A 25054-nucleotide genomic window follows, 5' to 3' on the forward strand; every position below is an offset into this window, starting at 1 on the left:
TTTTCAACTACATGCAATAAATCTTCAAAACGTGTCGAGGAATGTTTCTATAAATTAGCTCACAATTCATGAAAGGAACAAAACAACAAATAAATAATTTGTCTTTATGTGAAATCGATTTTACGTGACAGGATGTTTCGTCAAAGGAGGGTAATGTCCGTACTAAGCCAAGACACCTAAGACACAGAGTCTAATCACCCGATGTTTTTTGGTCGCCTCTTACAACCAGCATAGTTTGTTGGGAAACTATATACTCAATGAGTTCATCTTTATTGGGAAACCAGAGTATCGTATCACTTTTAGCAATAGATCAATACACCACAAAATATTCATCTTGTCTAACTGTTAATCAGGTGTGTTTTGAGTCCAGAGTTTGTGTAGACAAGTTACAATGTAAAGTCCCTAAAGTAGGTAAAAACAAATTAACACACTTCTCAATGGGCTGCTACATACTTCCACAATTCCAAACATAAAATCATTATATTTTGTTACAAATGAAATAAAGTCCATAGTTGTATTAGTGTGAACTTACCAACTGACCTAACGGATAGAAACAACTTATGCGTGTATGCTTATCAAGGGACAAAGAAAAATATTTTCTAAACTGTTTCTTTAACAATTGCCGTCCTACTCATGCATGCAAAAGTAGCGCTAGAACTGAACATTGATAACGTCAGATCAACATGAACCGTATATTTAACAGGAAGTACATCAATAATGTTGACCTTTTCAGTGGAGTACTACGATAACGTTCAGCTAACACTATTCATCCGTGATATTAGTAACAACAGCACTTGCTTACGAGGAATGTCAGCTTTATTTATTAAACATTTGTCATAGAATCAACGCAAAGGCATGGCGAAAATGTATTCATATGGACGTGTCCTTTATCCTGCGTGTTTAATAAATATTTCGTTATCTCTGTGTGTGAGCTGCTATATCGAGAACGAGGAAGTACACCAAACTCGGTTTTAATATTACTTGAACTCTTTCCCATGCCATTTACCGACTCCATCGATTATCAAACACCCAAACATGTCATAAGCGAGAACATTTTACTAACGTTAACTCAAAAAAGGAAGTGGGACATAAAACCAAAGAACATCAATTTATTTGATACAACAATGTAAATATGACATTTGCAAAATCATGTACAATTTACTGATATCAGCACATCTTTATGCTTAACATTTGAAGAAACAATATGGCAATGCATTCTGATAAAGTTATGTTTATAACGAAGTTTGCTTGGATTCATATAACAACATCATGTGTTTTAAGAAATAATCAAATCAGTTTATTTATTTCTTAACATGTTTTTTTAACAAAGTGTATCGTATCCTAACAACAACGACATGATTCAGTTCCACACAACACTCAAAGTATGGTTTAAAGTATAGATCGGTTGATGATCAGGGAAATAGCACACGAATCAATGAAGCATATTAGAAACGAGAATTTGTTATTCAGTTGTTATTAAGTTGCAGGAATAAAACCATCTAGCATGTTATTTTCAAAAGGTGTTCACTATGATTGTAAACCCGTAAGCTGACGTCAACACAAGGTTGAACCATGCATGTGCATAGGAACAACAGCATAACAGAACAAAGCAAAAGTGATTATTCATGTAGTGATGCTAAACTATATGTATATGAAAATATTATAAATCCATATTGCACGTGAGGGGTGGGGATGGCAAGAACTAAATTCATGGTGTCCTCCTCAGCAAACACATACGGGCACAAACCACCTCATTGAATTGAACTTCATATTTGGCAAGGATGGCACCCAATCCCTCCAGTAGAAATACACACTCACCCAGCTGCCATTCCCAACCCCAGCATTAGAACTTCTGTTCTAATACGACATATTCTTTTATGATTTTATTGTTTCAGTCTAAATTTTGTCTTTGACTGATTGAATGATATATAATTATTTCAACGGTTTAAAAACAGGAATATAACAACGTTGATGTCTTCATAACTCTCAAACAACATTGCATTCCGTGCTTAAAAATATCTTTACATATTATCAGTCCTGATTTAAAAGTTAATATTCCTGATAAATGATCACTTACAATGTTGACCGATCAACTTTATTCATATGATGTAATCATTGGTCATATCATATGCAAAATGTGCAAGTGTCCTCAAAAAGATGAAATATAATCTTTAAAAAGGTGAGGTGTGGTGAAATGTGGTTGAACCGAACAGTCCTTGACGTATCCCCTAAATGTTCCATCTTTTATAGATCGAACTGCGTATACCGCCCTTCCGGTTACCCACTAGACCACGGAGACGGTCTAATCTTCAAAATATATTTTTACCTTCTAATGTAACCAGTAAAGTTTTAAGTAAAGTGCGATATAAAAAAAAGTGAATAAATACAAATTTAAGGAAGTGAAGTGCAGTGTCACATGTCCTGTTTCATTTAATATCACATTTGTTTTAGTCTGATTTGTTTAAGGCCACACTTAGCAACATTCCATCAACAAGACAGCCGCCTACTTGTTTTCGGATCCGTGACAATTAGGGTTAAACTAGGTCTTCAGCAAACCATGCTTGCCGTAAAAGGCGACAATGCTTGCGACTAACGGGATCGGGTGGTCAGGCTCCCTGACTTGGTTGATGCAGATCATCGTAATCCAATTGCGTAGATCGATGCTCATGGCATCAATCAATGGATTGCCTGGGCCAGGATCGTTTATTTACAGACCACCGTCATATAGCTGGACTATTACTGAGTGTGACGTTAAACAACAAACAAACACAACTTATAACACAGTCTGGAATGGATAATTCAGTGATCGACATAAGACTAGACAATCCACACCTTTGAGGTCAATAATCGACTCAGTCAACGAGCCTGACCACTCGATTGATAATGTAGCCTCCTTCCTCCAATAAAGGTTGCTTGGAACCAACTTTAAAGCTGAAAACTGTACTTGTTGAAATGTTAGGAAAGCAAAATTTTAGATATTACACTATGTGGCATTGTGTCCTTATTTTCAGCTATCCCTTCATCTAGTTTTTGTATACATTGGCTCACGCGTTTAAGACTATTCATGGGACGAGTATCGTAACCCAAATTGTTGAATTAAAAATATATACAGACAATGATCAAGTAAATTCAAGAACAATCGTAAAACTTTCCGTTCTGCGAATGACGCCATGACTGACGGAAAGTCATGCACAACGACGACGTTAGTTATCTCTATTTCTTACTAATGCTCTTGACATCATTTGAAAACAATCAGCAAATTACACTACGCATTTTGTCACTCAGTGGTAGTGATGTCATACGGAAGTGAACATTGTTGCTCATATTTGGTCATTTCTTTGAGGTGAAAACATTTAAGTCGGTATCCAGCAAGTTTTGTTATTTTATTTAGTTTGCGTTATCACCATCGCCTTGATAATCTATAGATAATATTAGATATGGCGTAAACCTTTTTGTGTAGGGTTACATTAGTTATGCGAAGTAATCAGTACGTCGGGTGACGTCACTCATGACCGTTGTCATTGTTTCAGTGCGCCACCGTGATCAATATAATAAGAAAACATGAAAATGCATGAAAAGGTGGGATTTAAGGGTGTGTAAGAAACAGATTACTGCACTCATGCCTGCCAGATACAATTTATCCTACAACTCGTTAGATACGTTTTGAAACAACTCGTTGTAAGAGAAATGGTATCTGACAGACACTCGTATAGTAATCTCTATATCCACCGACAAATATCTTCTCTGAAAGCCAGTTTTGATTAGTAAAAGCTGTGTACATGTCATCTCCTACAGATGCTACAACTTCTTGTCTCCATTCTTCAATTTCTAAATTTGTTATCCCTTTGCATTGCCTTGACAAATAAATATCGCATGCACTAATACAGGTATGTCATACGTTAATTAATAGTTAAGACCAGTAACCATTGCAGATTGCACCACAACAGGCGCTCGAAATAAACGTCCTGTTTGCTAGGCTAGGATTCCAAAACTACTGCGTTAGACCAAGACAGACATACTATTAACCAAACACAGTGATGTTACTTTTCAGGATAGCAGAACTTCACAGCTGCCAATTTCTTCATATGTTCCCAGATGTTCATAGATGTTTGAGGGTTGGACAGCATTTCTATCAAGGGCAACATATTCTCCTCTCGTTTCAGGATGTAGGTTTTCGCCACCTGAAACAAATGCCAAAATTGTATTATACTTTGGGACAACTAGTATTTTAGTCAACAAATTGATTCATAAAAATTAGACGTAAGAACGGCCGACAAGGAATTAAAACAATCCACGCTTCAATCGCACTATGTTTATAAATCATTATGTAGACCCAAGAGTAATGGCTTATTATGTTTATTGCATTGTCATGAAGATTCGTGGCTAGGAATGGTCCCCAGCAACATATGCTTGTCATAAGAGGCGACTAAATGGAGTAGGTGGTCAGTCTCCATCACATGGTTGCTTGCGTGTCATCGAATCACAAATGCGTGGAATTACGATCTTGAAATCTATCGCCGGATTGTCAGCTCCAGGCTCGGCTATTGGTAAACGTCATATAGCTTGAATGCTGCTATGTAAAGCTTTAAATAACTAACAAATAATAGCATTGCGAATAATACCAGTTAAACCACTTTCCGGGACAATTATGACATCGAAAATAGCAAAACGTTATACAGAAACTAGTGCATATGAAAAATGAAATGTGTAGAGGATATTGTACGTGTCGAGTGAAATGTCATTTTTCTCTCATCGAATGCCGGGGCAAAGGAAATATATACTTTTTGTGTAGCTGTCTACCGGAAATTTACATTATTTCATTGCAAAGGAAAAACCTTGAAAGGTGAATTATCCCTGCCTAACACTCAGGGGCTGTTCACCACCCCTTGTATTTGCGACTTAAAAAGTGGTTTTGTGTTTGCAAAATCTTACAAGATATATACACAAGTATCAAAAAGATATTTAGGGTCACGAAAATTCTAAATCATACATTTAGATTTATCAAGTGAAATATCAAGTTTTATGTTAACTGGAGTGAAATGTCAAGTGTTATGTTCACTGCAATGAAAATGTAACTTTTCTCAACTTTTTCAAAATGCCAAACTAGTGTCATGTAAAGGAGTGGACTTACCCATCACACCTGTCTCTGTGGATGTCCCTGTCGTGACTATTCTGTCACCTACAGTAGTAGGGACGTACACATGATTAATACGGAGCCTCGGTCGTTGATGATCATTACCAGAAGCAGATCCTCCCGAGCCGACTACAACATTGTCCTCAGCCTGGTTCCGATTCCCTCGTGACAGAGTTACCACCACGTTATCATGTGCATGATTGTCTGCTGATCCCGTCACCTGTTTTGACCAACGACAAAAAAGACAGAAAAATTATATACCCCCTCTACTGATACGCTAGTTTAGCTTTGAGACATTTAGGGCAGTGGATAGCCCAGTGGTTTAGGCATTCCACGAAAAGCCGGGTTCGATTCCCCACATGGGTAGCGTGTGAAGCCCTTGGCTGGTGTCTCCGCAGTGATATATATATATACACACATATGTACTAGCAAATGGTACCCATGGTTAAAAATATATAATTGAATGACAAAATTCATTTTAAAAGTATATTATGTATTATGTATCTTTGCGAACGTTATTTGTCCTATATATGCTATTCAAAAGTAGTCAAGGGTCAAAAACATTTTTTGCATATAAATATTAGCTAACTAGCTAACATTGTGACGACTTCTGACAAAATATTTCTTTGATGTCTGAAGAACAGATAACGCAAAACGAACAAACTTTATATTACATTATACACTAGTTTATTACCCTGATGAAAACATTCTTAAACCCCTTAAAATGACGTTCATATAAGTCGCAGAAGCTTCAGTACCTGGTGTAGCCACCGTCAGCATTCACCCTTTCTTGACAATGTTCATCAGGCGTTGATGGATCGCTTACCACTCTGCGACCAAGTCGCCTTTTATGACAAGCATAGTCGCCTTTTACGGCAAGCAAGGGTTGCTGAAGACCTATTCTTCTAACCCGGATCTGCACGGGTCAGGGGTAGAATTAAACATGCACAGCTATGTTGCAGCCACTTGATCTTCCATGTGATTAGCTCCCACCACAACACGGGGATGCTGGTCACCTATCCTGACCTTGAATCATCTATGACAAGCAACAAACAATAGTTTAAATGTATCAACAGTGGAATAGATCCGTTACAATGGCACTGTTACCACTTTCAAGAGGCTAGCATACTTCTGGATATGATGGCTGACAATGGGTTGTCTTTTTCAAGGACTATACATCATACCCTTGATATGACGAAGTCGGATGTAACGAATAATCGGTTTTACCGAACCAGTTCAATCATAATCTAGTTCTAATTATCTGTTAGTGAGCATGAATAATGGCTCCGTACATTGTTAGTTGTAAATCATCACAAAATCATTAAAGTCAGATCTACCGCTAATATTGTACAACTTTTGATGCAAGAAATATCTCATAATAGGGTATCCTTGGTGTAGTACTACATGTAGGTGTGACGGCACGTGTCCTTGATCAGTCTCATTAGTGAGTACACAAAAAGCCACTGGTCAATAAAGTACAACCTATAGCTTTTTGGCAGTGAGTGAGTGAGTGGGTGAGTGAGTTGGGTTTAACGCCGCTATTAATATTATTCGAGTTATATCACGGCGTGTCAGCTTGATGTGGGAAGAAAGCCCAAAGTGATGCAGGTCTCGGACGTTTACCACTTCGATGAAACCCACGAGCACGGGCATGGTGCTGACAAACCTAGAAACATAATCGAGGCGAACCAGGATTCGAACCCACGATCATAGGTTTCTATCGTGCCCAAGGGACGCAACTCTGCACAGCGAATCGCGGCGCCTTAAACGACTGGGCCACCCGCGAACCCTTTTGGCAGTGCTTTTTCTTGTTTAACAATGATTGTAACTGTGTTACATTGTTTCTGCTGAAATTCTTCAGACGTTCATTGCAATGTGTTTTGAAAATGATTAGTCTTCAGGAATGAAGTTCTATGTAGTAAGCAGTCGTCATGAAGTTACTATATTTAGATGCTGTCATAAATCTACGCATAGGGTATCTCACATACTGCACCTGATTGAAGAGGATGTATAGAACAAGAAGATGTGTCGCACACCCTGAACACTAATCTCTTAAGTTTAAATCAGTTTATGTTTAGGAAGAAGTCTATGCATATTTACAGATAATTGTGCATTTGACCCGATTAAAGCCTTTGCAGTGTAAATATGAGTATGTTAACTACAACTATACCAACTAGTTGTCTATCGAATGGCCGTCACTTCATATGCCACATACACCTTCTAAAGAACCTGTGAAGACCCGGGTTAGAATATGTCTTCAGCAAACTATGCTTGACGTTAAGAGAAGTTAAGACATCAGCCGAGAATGAAGTATTTGGTCAATGCACATTCGAACTTATAACGTTAACTTTATTTCTAAATCATCAGTACTCGTGGATACTGTGCACATCTGACATAACATCTGTCCCACAGCAAACGGATCCGATCCCAAGGCTAGTATAGTCACGACATGACGATCAAGACAACACGTGGCAAAACATTATCAAACGAAACATTGATTTGGAATACAGAGAAACACTTGACGTAAATAAAGTTACAACGTAACATACTTTCAATCATTGTGGGGCATAAGAAGTAGTGTCCCAGATTTGATGAATGTAGCGTTTGCTGCAGCTTGGGGCATCGTCTTACCGATATGGCTCGGTAACCAACACAAAATGATGTCTCATTGGCCAGAAGCAACATTATTATTTCATTGAATTGATGTCAAGTAAAAGGTACTGCTCACAAGAGCCATTTTACATCGGCCGAAGTCAGGACAGGGAGTTTGAAATATAATGAGTTATGTTATTTTCTAGAGCTGTTAAAATAGCCTTTGATTGTAAACATAGAGTATGATATACTTCTCTATCCACTAGCACTGTCGTCATCCTTGGATTTTCCTGTAAGTATATTAGATTATATTAGTGTTTTTAATATAATAGGGTGCTGTTTTTGAAATGTCTCATCAGCCTCAATGGACAGACTGTCAAAAGGAAATGTTCAGAAAGATCAAATGCAGAGTGTCAGGTCTTGATGATGAATTGATTCCAGGTATTAAAGGTATTTTTTTGCAAGCAAAAACCTATTTGATGGAGCCATTTTCCAGTTTAGAACGATGGAGTGAGCTGTTCAAATGAAGAAGGGTTGACTGATGTTCTCCCAGTTTTGATATAGGCACAACATTTAAGGAATCTAGTGCCTTCTTTTATATGTGCAAGAAAGTAGGGTGGTGATATATAAGAATGTGGTTTATTTTAATCCTTTATCGGTTACAAGAATTGATGTAATGACAGAAGCACAACTTTAATTTTATTAGAAGATTGGTTTAATGGAGAGAGTTTATTCATTTCTACCTTACGTCCATCGTTTTTGTTGCTGAGATTCTTGACTAATATGAGGATGCCGATGATAACGATGATAAAGATGAATATCCCCATGACTATCGCAGCTATGGAGCCCGCCTTGTCACTGTGAAAACTGTTTTCTGAAAGAGTAATATCATTTTCTTAATAATACATTAAGCATTTGAAAGGTAGTTTTAATTAGTTTTGAAAAACGTACGTTGTTATTCTGGAATTGTTTTCTATGTTTGACACAAATGTTAAGCTATTACGTGCACATGCAGAATGACAGCATACTATTATCGAAAACATAACCTGGTATAATGCGTGTAATGTAAAAGATATCTGTGCGCTTGTAGGGGTCAACAATTACATTATTTATTATATATTCCTACCACAATGTCACAAGCTTTCGTCTTGGACAGAGAGATCAACAATATGGAAATGATCTGTCTGTAACTGGTGGAATGTTCTTCCCATTGCCCTAAGAAACTATAACATCCATCAATTATTCAGTCTTCAGGGACCGACCATTTGTAGCTGTAACTGAAATAAAATTAATCTCGATACAAAATCCTAGCCCCGCCCTAACCCTTCTAAGAATATCAAATGGTTGGTTCCTAACATGAATAAATATGATGGTTTTCATAACCTAATATGTTTAACATAAATGGTTATGTACGAGTGCACCACGTACCGTTTTCAAGACTTAGCAGTTGAACACCTTCACACAAAAGTGCCTGACGAAAGTTTCCACATTCGAAGGATAGCTTCACAATCCCGAAATGTGAAGCTGTCATACGTTGTTTGACGACAAAGTATTCCTTTGTAGTATCATTAACGGTTTCATTGAAGAGTGTTATATCATTCTTCCCCATCATTAACAGAAGTGGGGCGGCATCAGAGCAGTAATATCTTGAAATTGAAATAGTCAGTAACAGATCCTCGCCAATGCGCAGGGAACTAGTGTCCCGTTGACTTGTTATTTGGCATGCTGGTATACCTGTAATTAAATGGGATACTATTCTGATACATATTTAACGGCATTCATTTTGCAACACCAATAACTTACTTTTGTAAAAGCTAAAGAGCCAAAGAGTGGTGAGTTTTTTTAGAAAGGCACAGACACAAGAAGTCACCAGACTAATATTATATCAGTACATCATGTCCATGTCGCTTCGTGACATCGGTGATCAAAGAAGAGGGTCGTCTTAAATAAATGTCATGACTGTGACTGATGCATTCATCGTGCATATGCTACACACTCTGTGTAGTCAACCTCCAGTCGCAACGTGTCAAGCGATCAATACAACGTTTGAGTGCCAACAACTGGAAAACCAGGTCTAGGAAGATTTTTTTTGGAATTGGGTAATATTACAGCACCGGGAAAAGAGTTTGGCCTCTGGTTTCACAACTAATCATCTTCGCTGATATGCTTAATGTCATGAAAAACACACACGTGTTCTGACAAGAACGAAGATACAAAATATATGTATCGCCATTCAACTTCGCGAATTCCTAAAAAAACGACCCTAGTTTCGTTATCACGCACTGATCCATGTACTATTCTCAATGTATCCTACCAATCAAATAACTGACGTTGTTTTCCACATTAACTGTGTGAAGCGTGAAGAAGTTTAGATGCTTAGAAATAATCAATTGAATCGAAATCGTACTATGTTTGTTATCTGTGATAGTGATTCCTATATTGGACACAAACATATACACCTTCTCTTAGACGATAGATATTGAAACTTTTATAACTTATGAATCAGAACAAACAATCGTGTTAGAATGTTGGACTGGCAGATGGTCATTCTGTACCCATGGGGGCGGTAGAGTAGTCTTGTGGTTAAAGCGTTCGCTCGTCACGTCGAAGATGCGGGTTCGATTCCCGACATGAATACAATTTGTGAAGCCCATTTCTCGTGTCCCCTGTCGTGATATAGCTGGGATATTGCTAAAAGCGGCGTAAAATCTTACTGACTCACTCACTCTGTACTTACCATGTAAAACTGTAACGCCTCCACAGGAAATTGTCCTACTCTTTTGGCACATTAATTCCAGTTTTACATCCCCAAAGTGTTCTTTTGTCATATTTATTTCTTTGACAGCGGTGATTTGTGTAGGGTCAATCACATTTACATCTGTAAGTGTCTCCCGAACGCTCCCGACAAGGAGTGAAACCTTGGAAGCTACAGAGCAATAGTAGTTCTGGATGGTTACTGTCAGTGATATATTCTCATGCAGAAGAACTGGACAGGTGTCAACGGTTATGCTGCATGGTGGGTTCCCTGAAAATGATGATGCATAACAATCTAACATCAAACTCTGGTAGGAATGTTATCGGATATTCACACTTTACAACTAGTTTTATACAATTTGTTGCATGCAACACATGGTATGCCACTTGTTGTACGTGATTTGTACAAAGAAGTACATGCTCTATTTGCATACGACAAATTGTATGAACGCAGCCTATCAAAACGCGTATGAAATCACGTGGTATGTACGCGTCCATTTGTAAAGAAATGGCGACTCCGATACACGTAAAAAACTTCGGCTTTTCGGTATCCAAAGTGTTTCTACTCACTAAAGGGCCTATTAAAATTAGGTACGAAGAATAACACTTTAATATTTTGACAATTTCGTCGTTCTCAATCTCAGGTTCAACTGTTCACATAGTTATTTGAACCGGCAGGCCATGTGACTGTACACTGTAGGCCCAGATGAGATTAGGTCCATTATACGTTTCTAAAATTTTGAATACGACACACACACAAATATACGTCACAGTTTTGAATTCTGTGGTACAGTATCTATTATCCGATGCCTTTAACATCTATTTTAATGAAAAGATATGTACAGCAAGCGACATAGGAAAATAGTGTATTGGTTATTCTGTACTCTAGGTCATATCGCATATTACAAACATGATGACAATCTTTTTAACTGTAAATGTACAGGCTGAATATGTGGATGGTATATGATAACAGTATATCACAGCCTATGTTCTGCTTCTTATTGCAGCACTCGACAGAAGAATATACTTGGAAATGGAGGAATATTACTCTCGTTGGGTAAAATACTCTTCTTAACTCACCGATTTTCGTACCGCCACCACAGGTAAAAAGCGTACTATTTGCGCTGATAAATTCCAGTCTTACCTACGGAAAGTCTGTTAGTGTCATATTTACTTCTGTAGAAGCAGTGACGTTTTCAGGTAGCTACACGGTGGCTCCTGTACCCTCCCGACAATACGTGAGAATATAAAAGCTGCAGAACTATAGTAGTCCTGGATGCTTGCCGTAAAAAGCGACTATGATCGATGCTCATGATGTCAATCACTGGATTGTCTGGTCCAGACTCCATTATTTACAGACCGCCGTCATACAGCTGGAATATTGCTGAGTGCGGCGTTAAACAACAAACAAACTGTACATGTTAGAGGTATCTCATCATGTAGATGAACTGACCATGTCTCCCTGGTTATGCTGAATGATGAGTTCATCCTGAAAAATTAGATGTATTTGAACGCAATTTGTACATTTTGAAAAATGGCACGGTCATTTGTTCACCCCATAATAACCATAAACCTTGCTAAGTACTTACTTTCAGCAACAACAAGACTGCTCTGCACAAAGTTATTGTCGCCATCAGCACACCCCCATTGTCCTGCATGTCTCTGTTGTACGCTCAGTATCGTTAGTTGAGTGCAAGTTGAGTTTATAGGAACTGCCTGGAATCCGCTGACAGGTGTGCAGCCCGTTTGTGAACACTGTGGACTGTTCCCAGTTGGAGCTTTGTAAATGATGTTAGAGTAGGCTTGGGGTGTAGAGCAGGTCAGACTAGTAGGCTCATTCAGGTAGGATTCCTCGGGGCACTGGATCTCAACCGTGCCTGTGAGAAGGAACAGGAATACAACAACATAAACACGGAGAGCTGGTCACTTGAATGCCTTTTGTGATGCGAGTAATGTTTTCTCAGTGTGAGTGACTTAACGTTTACCGTCATTAATGTATATTGAGTGCGAGTGAGTTAAAATCTAACGTGACTTATGTATAACGAGTATGAGTGCGTTAACGTTCAACGTCTTTATCTATAATGAGTAGGAGTGAGTTAACGTTGAACGTCACTTATGTATAATGAGTGTGAGTGAGTTAACTTTTAACGTCTTTAATGGATAATGAGTGTGAGTTAACGTTTAATGTCACTAATATATAATGAGTTTGAGTAGATTAAGTTTAACGTCACTAATGTATAATGCATGTGAGTGAGTTTATTTACTTACTTACTTACTTACTTTGGAGATTGAACGTGCGCTTTCCGACTGATGCGTATTTCGCACACGGGCCCGGCCAGGCCATTTAATGTGTTTCCGAAAGGGGCGAAGGTGGTCTGTGCAACCCTAAGAGGGGGCTTTAGGGGTTGCTTATATATAATTTGGGAATTTAGATATTTGGAATAGATGCCGATGGGGTTGGGGAGGAGAACTAAGGGAGCTGGATATGGTGGATGTTTGTTTGTTTATGTGATTTTGATTTGGTAGGTTATTATTTTTTTAGATGCGTTTTATTAGTTCCGTTTTGATTAAGAATACGCCTAAGGCCCTGACGTTTTCTAGTTTATTTTGTGGGTTTAATATTGCTTCTAGAGTGAGAGCCTTGTTTAGATTGAGGGTTGTTTGAAATGCGGTTCGATGTGTGAGGTAGTGTGTGCAGTGGAGTGAGTTTACGTTTAAAGTCCCTTATCTATAATGAGTGTGAGTGAGTTAACGTTTAACGTTGCTTATGCACAATGAGTGTGAGTAAGTTTCGTTTTAACATCGATTATGAGTGTGAGTGTGTTCAAGTTTAACGTCACTTATGTTTGATGAGTGTGAGGGAGTTAACGTTTAACGTCAATAATGTATAATGAGTGTGAGTGAGTTAACATTTAACGTCACTAATGTTTAATGAGTATGAGTGAATTAACGTTTAACATTAGTTAACGTTTAACGTCAATAATGTATGATGGGTGTGAGTGAGTTAACGCGTAATGTTACTAATGTATAATGAGTGTGAGTGAGTTAATGTTTAACGTCAATAATGTATAATGATTGTCAGTGATTTGATGTTTATGGTCACTCATGTGTAATAAGTGTGAGTAGAAAGAGTTTAAAGTCACTAATGTATAATACGTGAGAGTGATTTCATGTTTAACGTCACTAATGTATAATGAGTGTGAGTGATATTTAAAGTTTAACGTCACTAATGTATAATAAGAGTGGGTGATATTTAAAGTTTTATGTATAATGTGCGCGAGTGATTTAAAGTTGAACGTCACTAATGTATAATGAGTATAAGTGAGTTATTGTGTAGTAATTCATTTTTAATGAGTGTGAGTTAGTTAACGTTTAACGTCACTAATGTATATTGAGTGTGATTGAGTTATTGTTTAACATCTTTAATGTATAATGAGTGTGAGTGAGTTTAAGTTTAACGTCACTTATCTGTAATGAGTGTGACTGAGTTAATGTTTTACTTCATTAATATGTAATAAGTGTAAGTAGATGAAGTATAACGTCACTAATGTATAATGAGTGTGAGTGAGTTGAATTTTAACGTGATTTATCTTTACTGAGAGTGAGTGAGTTTAACGTCACTAATGTGTAATGAATGTGAGTGACAACGTTTAACGTCACTTATGTATATTGAGTGTAAGTGAGTTAACGTTTAACTTCACTTGTGTTTAATGAGTGTGAGTCTTTGTAAGTTTAACGTCGCTAATGTATAACGAGTGTAAGTGAGTTAACGTTAAACGTCACTATTGTATAATGAGTGTGAGTAGATCAAAGTTAACGTCACTAATCTATAATTTGTGTGAGTGAGTTTAAGTTTAACGTCAATTATCTATAATGAGGTTGAGTGAGTTAATGTTTAACTTTACTTATGTATGATGAGTGTGAGCAGATAAAGTTTAATGTCGTTAATGTATAATGAGTGTGAATGAGTTTACGTTTAACCTCATTTATCTATAATAAGTGTCGAATTTAAAGTTTAACGTTTTCAATGTATAATGAGTGTGAGTGAGTTAAAGGTTAACGTCACTAAAGTATAATGTGCGTGTGTTTGTTAACGTTTAACGTCACTTATGTATAATGAGTGTGAGTAAGTTAACATTTCATGTCACTAAATTATAATGTGTGTGAGTTAAAATTTAACGTCACTTATCTATAATGAGTGTGAGTGAGTTTAATTTTAACGTCACTTATGAATTTGTTTGAGTTCAAGTTTAACGTCACTTATGTATAATGCATGTGAGGGATTTAAAGTTTAACGTCACTAACGTATAAAATGTGTGATTGAGTTAACGTTTAACGTCACATATGTACAATGAATGCGAGTGACTTTAAGTTGAACGTCACTAATGTATAATGAGTGTGTTTGAGTTAAAGTTTAACGTCACTAATGTATAATGAGTATGAGTCAGTTAACTTTTAACGTCAGTTGTGTATAATGAGTGTGAGTGTGTTAACGTTTAACGTCACTAATGTATAATGAGTATGAGTCAGTTAACGTTTAACGTCAGTTGTGTATAATGAGTGTGAGTGAGTTAACGTTTAACTTCACTAATATATAATGAGTGTGAGTGAGTTAAAGTTTATCGTCACTTATCTATAATGAGTGTGAGTGAGTTAACGTTTAACGCCACTTATGTATAATGAGTGTGAGTGATTTAAAGTTTAACGTCTTTAATGCATAATGAGTGTGAGTGAGTTAAAGTTTAACCTGATGTATCTATAATGAGTGTATGATTTAAAGTTTAACGTCACTAATGTACAATGTGTGTGAGTAGATGAAGTTTAACGTCACTAATGTATAATGAGTGTGAGTGAGTTAATGTGTAACGTCATTAATGTATAATGAGTGTGAGTTAATTTGCGTTTAATGTCACTTATGTAGAATGCGTGTGAGTGAGTTAGAGTTTAACGTCACGAATATATAATGAGTGTGAGTAGATGAAGTTTAACGTCACTAATGTATAATGAGTGTGAGTGAGTTTAAGTTTAGCGTCACTAATGTATATTGAGTGTGAGTGATTTAAAGTTTAACGTCACTTATGTAAAATGAGTGTAAGTGATTTAAGGTTTAAAGTCATTAATGTATAATGAGTGTGAGTTAGTTTACGTTTAACGTCACTTATGAACAATGAGTATGAGTGAGTTAACGTTTAATGTCAGTGGTGTATAATAAGTGTGTGTGAGTTAAAGTTTAACGTCACTAATGTATAATGAGTGTGAGTGAGTTTACATTTAACGTCACTGATGTATAACAAATGTGAGTGAGTTAAAGTTTAACGTCACTAATGGACAATGAAGAGAAATGTTTGAGTGTATACATTCAAATGTTTTGAACCGTTATGTTCGGGTTGTTACATCGCTAATGTAGTGCCTGTATTAATGTATTGATTTCATAGCATTGATTGCCTACATATGCAATTTCGTTTGCCTTCGCGTTTCTATAAACCTAAAATAAAAAGTTAATGTCCTCCGTGTTTTAATAATGCTGCAACACAACAAATGTATTGAGAAAACGCTAATTTGACGTTTAATGTGATCCATCTCTCAGCTACATGCTGCTCATTGAATGAGTGCCCCGCCTGAGCACAAGTGTATTGCAAGTTGGATGGGGTTGGGGTTTAACGCCGCTTTGAACAATATTTCAGTTATATCAGTTGTGTCAGTCTAATGTGGGAGGAAAAGCATAAGTGATGCAGTTCTTAATAGCAGTTTACTACTTTAGTAAAATCCACGAGCACGCGTTTAGACCTCACAAACAGAGAAACACACTCAGGGCGAATCTGGGACTAGAACCCACAATCATAGGTTTCTGGCACGCCTAGGGGACGCAACTCTAGACAGCGAATTACAGTGCATTAGACGTCTTGGCCACCCGTGGTCGTGAACAAGAAGGTATTTTGAGAGCCAGGTAATGTATGGCATCAGAATAATATGTCATATTTACAATAAAAGTCTGAAATTATAGCCCTATAATGTACTTATGCTTCAGCCGTAGCGGGTACCGTCTATATAGCAAGAACAAAAGCCTGTTGTGTCGAATGTTTTAGGGACGATTATTTTATAATATTTTGTCAATCGATTGGTAAAATGACTACTGTTTTGCATTTGCACTCCACAGCTGACAAACATCATCCAAATAAACGCCATCTGCATATGCATAACATTTCAAATCAGATGAAAAAGAATGTTGCCAAAGTATTGATGCATTCAAAATAATACGATAACAAAAACCTGTGCGTCCTTTGTGAGACGGTTGTTTTGTTGCATTTCCCGTGCAGGCCGAAACAGCGTTCTCGTCGTAATCGAAATACGAACAAGGTGAAACTAGTCACATGCAGGATGAGGGAACAAGATAAAGCTATGCATGGTGAGTGAGTGAGCGAGTTTGGTTTTACGCCGCCTGTAGCAATATTCCAGCAACATCACGGCGGGGAAAAATTGTGATTTCGTGATTTGTCATAAATTAGTTATACCATCATATAAACAAAAATAGAAACCTACTGTCTGCGACATGTATTATGACGTTTGCCAGCACGTAGAGGGCAAGGACAAGTCTGTTGATGGAAGTCTTCATCTGTCAACATAAGTTATGTGATAGGTATTAATTACTGCCACCATGAGAACTAACATGTTTTACACGTTCACAAAACGCGCACATTGCCATTTTCAACCAGGCAAGTGAAGAAAACACGAAATGATTCATGTTGAAATGAATTACAGATATCTCAAATACGTATACTCAACAACAAAAGGAACTTTTGTTGTTCAGTATATAATTATAGGTATCTGCAATTACTGATATCTTGAAAATACTTGCTGAGAACCAACATTCGATTGATGAATGTTGGTTCTCAGCCAAAAATGGAACAAAACAACATGTGGTGGTCACTGACTTAACCGGACGCCTCTTAAAACTAATGTTCGGTTAAACAAGGGCGCACAGTATAATGTGGGAGGATCTGTTATTAGATCTGTTTTGCTATTCGAAAATATCTCACCTTTGTAACATATTTGAAGGACTAATTATTGAAAAACAGACAACAATAAGGACAATTGTTGATGAACAGGCTAGAATCATATCTCGAAATGTTTTATAATTGACAATGGATTAACATTCGTAGGGAAGTCGGGTTTGCCACCATTAAAAAAACCAAAAAAACTTCCTGTTTTACAATTGTACCTTTCTCAGCCGAGGTCAGTGAGCCACAACAGTCTGTTATACATTCTTAAATTGTTTTATATCCCTAATATAGCACTGATCAGCCAAATGGTGTTGCAAATGTCCACCATGCTCTATTAAAGATAAATATGTGATTATAACTTGTGAAAATATATACTCTACTTTAAGCGTGTGTCCCGGTTCATTCAACGAAATATTCACATTTAAAACACAGAAAGAGGTTAACGTCTAAGACCTCCATAACTTGCCTTCCACGTTAAGCTGACACGCCGTGATGTAAGTTGAATACAGTTCGAAGCAGCGTTAAACACAACTAACTCATTCACTCATTCAGTGTATATTAAAGGAAGTCTGATATTTATGTATGGAAAATACAACGAAATGGAAGGTGTTTTGTGTGATTCCTTTCATTCAAGTTATGGTTGGTTGGTTGATCGATTTGTCGATCAGCAATATTCCAGCTGTATGACGGCGGTCTGTAAATTATCGAGTCTGAACCAGACAATCCAGTGAGCGATATCATGAGCATCGATCCACGCAATTGGGATCGATGACATGTATCAACCAAGTCAGTGAGCCTGACCACCCGATCCCGTTAGTCGCCTTTTACGACAAGCATAGTCGCCTTTTACGGTAAGCATGGGTTGCTGAAGACCTATTTTACCCCGGAATTCAAGTTATGGACAATATACAGCGGGCTCGCCGATTGTGACGATTTAGATATATAACAGACTGATCCACGCACCAGCATCTCAACCAATAGACGAAACGAGATATTCATCCGATACAAGTTTATGATATGCTATAACATGTGATTACTCGCTCTTTTGGTTTTACATTGTATTGGCTCATGATTTTGTTCATGGAATATAATTGCCTCAAGCTCACGTTTAAGAGTCATCAAAGCGGTGCTGTATTACAATTTGAACGGTTACAGTTCACTGTGGGATTGTTCAAGCTATTATTGATAAAATCAACCATCCAAAACTCGAAGCAGCTCCTGTGCGTGAACCACATAATGAACATTTATCGCATATTTATTTTTACTGCGGTCACAGCCACGCACAGCTTTCACCTGCGACCACACATCACAGTATTTTGTGTACATGTCCTTTAATGTCCATAGAAAGTCATTAAAGAGAAACATTACGTTCGCTCGTATTATCTCTTACCTTGGTGCCAGTAAGATCCAAACAATATACCTCTGCAGTGCCTTTGCGTAATATCATCACGCGGTCATCTCGTCCGCTGTCATGTGACCCGTGAACAGTGGCGTGACGTCAGAGACTGGAATGCTAACATTTTATGTGCGCTTCCATTATGAAAAAACAACAACCGAAAGTCTCAAATCGCAGCCCAAAATGATAACTAATTGTGCTACTTCTTTTAATAGCAAACGTGTGTATTGTGTTTTATCATGAAAGTAAAGACATTCAGTCTTCACCATTGGTTCATAGACTAAGATCAATGCGGAACTGTAGGTAACTTTTATCATCCTATATTTTCCGTTTACTTCATAGTGTTTGACAACACTGGTCACATAGTACATCGCCTCGTCTGATAACAGAACGCAAATATATATTCCGGGCTGTAGATTGGTATCATGTTGGGATTGGTTGTCAAATTGTGTGAGAGATTGATTTATTATCATGTAATTCCTAATACTGTCAAGTATATGTTACCAGGATTAAATGTTTAAGATGACCTCACATCACAAAACAGCAAACAATATTCGGTTTAATTGATAAGGAAGAAAATCATATGTGTGACATAAAAAAAATGGCATATAAGGTTATTTGTGTGTGACATTAACCAGGCATACAGGGCTCTATATGTGTGACATTAAACTGACATATAGGGCTACATGTATGTGACATTAAACTGACATATAGGGCTACATGTATGTGACATTAAACTGACATATAGGGCTACATGTATGTGACATTAAACTGACGTATACGGTGTGTGTGTAACATAAAACTGACACACAGGGTTTTATATGTGTAACATTTTACGGATAGATAGGGCTCTTTAAGTGTGACATTAAACTTGAATAAAGGGCTATATGTGTGCGATATTAAACTGACATCTAGGGCTCTGTGTGTAACATTAAACTTGAATATGCAGCGCTATGTGTGTGACATTAAATTGGTACATAGAGCTCTTTATGTGTGACATTAAACTAATTCATAAGGTTTTATATGTGACATTAAACTGACACATAGGGTTTTATAAGTGTGACATTAAACTGACACATTGGGTTTTATATGTGTGACATTAAACTAACACATTAGGTTTTATACGTGTGACATTAAACTGCCACATAGGGTTTTATATGTGCGACATTAAACTGACACATATGTCTTTATGTTTGACATTTTAAATGACATATAGGGTTATATATCGGTGACATTAAACTGACATATGAAGGTCTGTGTGTGTGACATTAAATTGAAATATAGGACTCAGGGTGTGTGACATTAAACTGACATATCAGCTCTAAATGTGTGGCATTACACACTGTCATATACACATATGTGTATGTGACATTTAACTTGCATATAGGGCTCTATATGTGTGACATTAAACTGGCACACATGGCTATATGTTTGTGACATTAAACTGGCATACAGGGATTTATATATGTGGCATTAAACTGGCACATTGGGTCGTTATATATGTGAAATTAAACTGATTTATAGGGCTCTCTAAGTGTGACATTGGCATAAAGGGCTATATGTGTGTAATATTAAACTGGCATATAAGGTTCTATGTGTGTGACATTTAACTGGCGTGTAGGGCTCTATGTGTGTGACATTAAACTAGGACATAGGGCTCTATATGTGTGATAATAAACTGACACATAGGGTTTTATATGTTTGACATTAAACTGACACATAGGTCTTTGTGTGTGACATAAACTGCCACATAGGGTTCTATATGTGTGACATTAAACTGGCATATTGGACTCTAAATGTGTGACATTAAACTGGCATATAAAGGTCTATGTTCGTGACATTAAATTGAAATATAAGGCTATATATGTTTGACATTTAACTGGCATATACAGCTCTGTGTATGTGACATTTAACTGGCGTGTAGGGCTCTATATGTGTGACATTTAACTGGCATATAGGGCGCTATATGTGTGACATTGAACTGGCATATAGGGCCATATGTGTGTGACATTAAACTGACACATGGTCTTGGTATGTGTGACAATAAACTGACATATACGGCTTTATAGGTGTAACATTAAACTGACACATACGGCTTTATGGGTGTGACATTTAACTGTCATATACGCCCCTGTATTTGAATGAGGACATGATCTCACCAGGTAGCGCACCATTCAAAATATCATTATCAATGATACCATTACACTTCCACCCCCACACGGACGACGTTGACAGACCTTTACACGGCCATCAGAGCTGTCAAGATGAAACCTGGACTCACTTGAGAACAGTATACTGTCCCAATTTTGTCTTCTGAACCTCAGATGCTGTCTACACCAACTAGGCGTGTCTGACAGTGACGTGGACGGACAATTGGGCGTTTTTCTTGACGTCAGGGCCGGAAGTGAGTTCCCTCAGCTGGCTGCGTAAGGATCTGCCATTTATTGATCTCAACACAGGAATTGTCCGAGCTGTTAATGTGGCAGTTTGGTATTGAGTTCTGTAGATGCACCTACCGAATATGGTTGTCTAGTGGCGTGACGTCACACGTTGACGACGCGGCACTTGGCGAGTCATGAATGTTACCCTGCTGACGATAACGTCTCCAAAGCGATGACATTGTCGTTCGGTGACCATTTAAATGCGTGGCAACTTGCTTTACAGCAAGCCGGGGTGCTGCGTAAGCATTATTTATTGTTAAACAAAAGTGTTACCTTACACACTTTGCAGCTAAACAATCCTTGTGTGATGTTTACATAACAAATACACGTGTGTTAGGATCATGCTCTCAACAAACACGCAAATATCCAAATTGTGCACTGTGCATTAACATGCACGTGCAAATTGTGAATCACGGCCTTACATTGATTTATTCATGACTTTGTATTCAAACATGCTTTATTTGATTTAAGAATAAGTTGTTTTTGTTGAACTTTATATGAAGTTCTGGTCCTTTTTCCCGCTTGTTTTAACTAAAAAGTATTTCATTATGTTTGACTTAAGGACAAGCGTACGCTCATGACAATTCTCAAAGATTTACAATTAAGGTTGGAATCACAACATTTACGATGAAATAAAACATTAAAAATGGGACAGTTCTAGTATAGCATTTATGTCAGGGAACAGCGAACAAGTCTTCGACAGTCCCCTGTTTTCTATTGGTCAGAACGTCGGACCTTTCTTTCGAGTCTTTAGTGGGCATCCTATATTTATCACACTTTAGACACAAATTATCAACAATGTATTTCATTCGGCAGATTGTCATTGGCGAGATTATCAATATTTCAGCTATATGTCGGCGGTCTGTAAATAATCGAATGACCAAACACTCTAGTGATCGACATTATGAGCATGGATCAACGCAATTAGGATACGATGACGTGCATCAACCAAGTTAGCCAGCCTGACTACCCAATCCCTTTAATCGCCTCTTACGACAAGCACAGTCGCCTCTTACGACAAGCATGGGTTGCTGAAGACCTGTTCTAACCCGAATCTTCAAGTGTCGTTGACAAGGTAGATAGACGTATGATATACTGGAACCGGAGATATGTGAGTTATTTATGCTGTATAACCATAGTTCACATGAATGCACATTAATGAATGAAAAATAATTGCTTAAATCATTGTCAATACGAGTTAGGTTAATCCGACACGTTGCTAAAGGTCTCAATCCTGGTGGTGTCAAGGTTGTGGAGTGTTCATAGGCAAATCAAGTATGTGGAAATGGGACATGGAGGTAGTAGACGTTACACACCGACTTCCAGAAGACGTCTGATAATACTTTTTATCATATAATGGGTGGGTTTCTCGGCATAATAAAGCCAACGGATTAAAACGATATCCGTTGGAGTCATGTGCGGATAGAGATGCAAATATCAAAGGTCAAGTAGGGACTACTTTCACTGTTTATAAACAAACATGGCGTCGCCCTCGTCATTCGGCGATCGGGTCAGAATTAACCATCGCGAATCTGGATAAACTACAGGGATAATTGCTATCATTATCAAAAGAACAGTCTAATATACTGAAAATCAGTGTCTAACTGTGACGTAGCTATGGCATTTCATACGTTTTGACAACTTTGGAGGTATAAATTTCGAAACAATTTTGCGAGGGCACTAGGCCTAGCCAAGCCGGATCAGTAGCCATATCTGTGCTTGTCGACCTCTGCGGCTTGAAACCTTTTTCCACGAATTAAAATAGTTGGATTTGGCCGAAATATGTTTGAATTGTAACCTTGTTTCGTTTTGTCGCTGTGTGAACATCTGACTGCACTAAACGTTATGACAGGACAGACCGACTGTCAACAACGACTGAACGTGGCCGTGACGTCTCATAGACTAGGGTTAGAGTAGCTTCATTTTGACAAAGGGCAGTTACTCTAGCGGATAGACCGATGGATTGCCGCGAAAGGCAAGTCAAAACAATTGTTGTTTTGCGTATATGTTGCTTCGCCACTGTGTAAAAAACAGATTTCAGTTGGAACTGTTTGGCTACCGTCACTGTCCGACTGACACATCACTTACCCTGTGACGTTATAAATAGTAATGCGCGCATTCCAGGAAAACTCGCAATGTTTCGGTAATTTTTGTGAGAGAGGGAAAGCGATTTTCAAGCACAGAACTAAAGAATGACACTATATGATAAAGAGGTTAATCACGCTTGTGTGTTTGGGGATGGTAAATATCCTGTATTAGTAATAAACACAATGTATTTAGCTCGCCAAGGCTCGCCAAACAATGTTGACATCTCGAGTTTTTATGACGTTCACACAACATACTAGTATGTTCGTTTGTAAATCAAACCAATCCAATATGAATAATTCTTCATATATTAACTAATAGCTGTAGTTTTCGCGTTTCTCTTATCGGTGAGTATATAATGGCCTTGCTAGTTACTTAATTGACAATTCCAAGCAATTTGTTACTGATACCTGTCAGATGAGTTATTGTCAATATAAAGGTGTCGATTTTTTTATATATATGCTGAACAACAAAAGTTCCTGTGACATTGAATAAAATTTAATGCAAAGTTATGTTTTTTACCAAATCTGAAACAATTTCGGTTTGTAACAGATAAAAGACTCCTGTAAGTGTTCAAATGGTCATACTGACTTCAGAAAATGCGTGATTTCATACAAAAAACATGAACATGCCAAAATGTCAATTTACAAATCAATAGCTTGTGTGTCCACCTCTGGTTGCGATGCAAGCATCACATCTTCGTCTCATTGAACGGACCAGGCGTCGCACAAATTCTTGTGGGATATCTGTCCATATCTGCTGGAGCATGTTTCGAAATTCATGGAGTGTCTGTTGAACACGTGGTTGACGCCGATTCGTCTCATCCGCCATGTGCTCGATTGGTGAGAGATCAGGGGAGTGAGCCGGCCAGGGGATGACATTCCCGCTGTTTTGTTGAAAAGATTCCTGAACAAGTCGAGCAATATGAGGCCGGGCGTTGTCATGTTGAAAGGTAATGCCTGGGCCATGACGACGCAAAAACGGTAGAACTACAGGGCCGATGATCTCTTCGCCGTAGCGGTGTCATACCATATGGCCTCATACCATAACGCTGCCGCCCCCGAACCGATCTTCTTCCATGACACAATGACTGACGTAACGTTCACCTCGGATTCGGTACACTCGAATCCGTCCATCGCTGTGGCTGAGGTGAAAACGAGAGTCGTAAGTGAATACAACTTGTCCCCACTGCATGACCGTCCAGCGTACACGCTGTCTGCACCACTGTAGACGTGCTTGACGGTGGTTTCCTGTCAAAATGGGACGTCTGTCGGGTCTTCTGGTGACTACCCTTGCACATCTGAAGCGACGACGTACGGTTTGTGACGATATTCGTCGAAGGCCAGGGATGCTTCTTGCAGTCACTGCTGCTGGCTGGAATCGATTTCGTAGGTGTGATGTTCGAATCCAGCTTTCTTGTCGATTATTGGTTACGCGTGGCCTGCCACTCCGAGGATGGTCACTGACTGCATTTGTCTGTTGCCAACGTTGCCATAAACCTGTGAACGTTAAATTGTCTTGCAACATCACGTTGACTCGATCCTGATTCAATCATACAAATGACAGGCTTGGCATTTCGTAATGTTGAGTAATTGCGTAATTTTGCGTAGTTTTTCGGCGTGGTTGTTGTCAGCACGATGCTAAACAATGC

General features: G+C 38.0%; 1 protein-coding gene and 1 pseudogene across 1 annotated transcript in view; both read right to left on the bottom strand.

Annotated features, from left to right (window-relative positions):
- The window catches only part of LOC139456997 (zonadhesin-like), a 387647-nt gene that overhangs the window by 61140 nt on the left and 301453 nt on the right, over window positions 1-25054 (bottom strand). The gene's annotated exons all lie outside the window — the stretch shown is intronic.
- LOC139457978 (uncharacterized) lies at window positions 4048-18919 on the bottom strand (annotated as a pseudogene).

The sequence above is a fragment of the Haliotis cracherodii genome, unplaced genomic scaffold (genome assembly GCF_022045235.1).
Source record: "Haliotis cracherodii isolate W230 unplaced genomic scaffold, xgHalCrac1.p SCAF_12, whole genome shotgun sequence".
In the NCBI taxonomy this organism is placed as follows: domain Eukaryota; kingdom Metazoa; phylum Mollusca; class Gastropoda; order Lepetellida; family Haliotidae; genus Haliotis; species Haliotis cracherodii.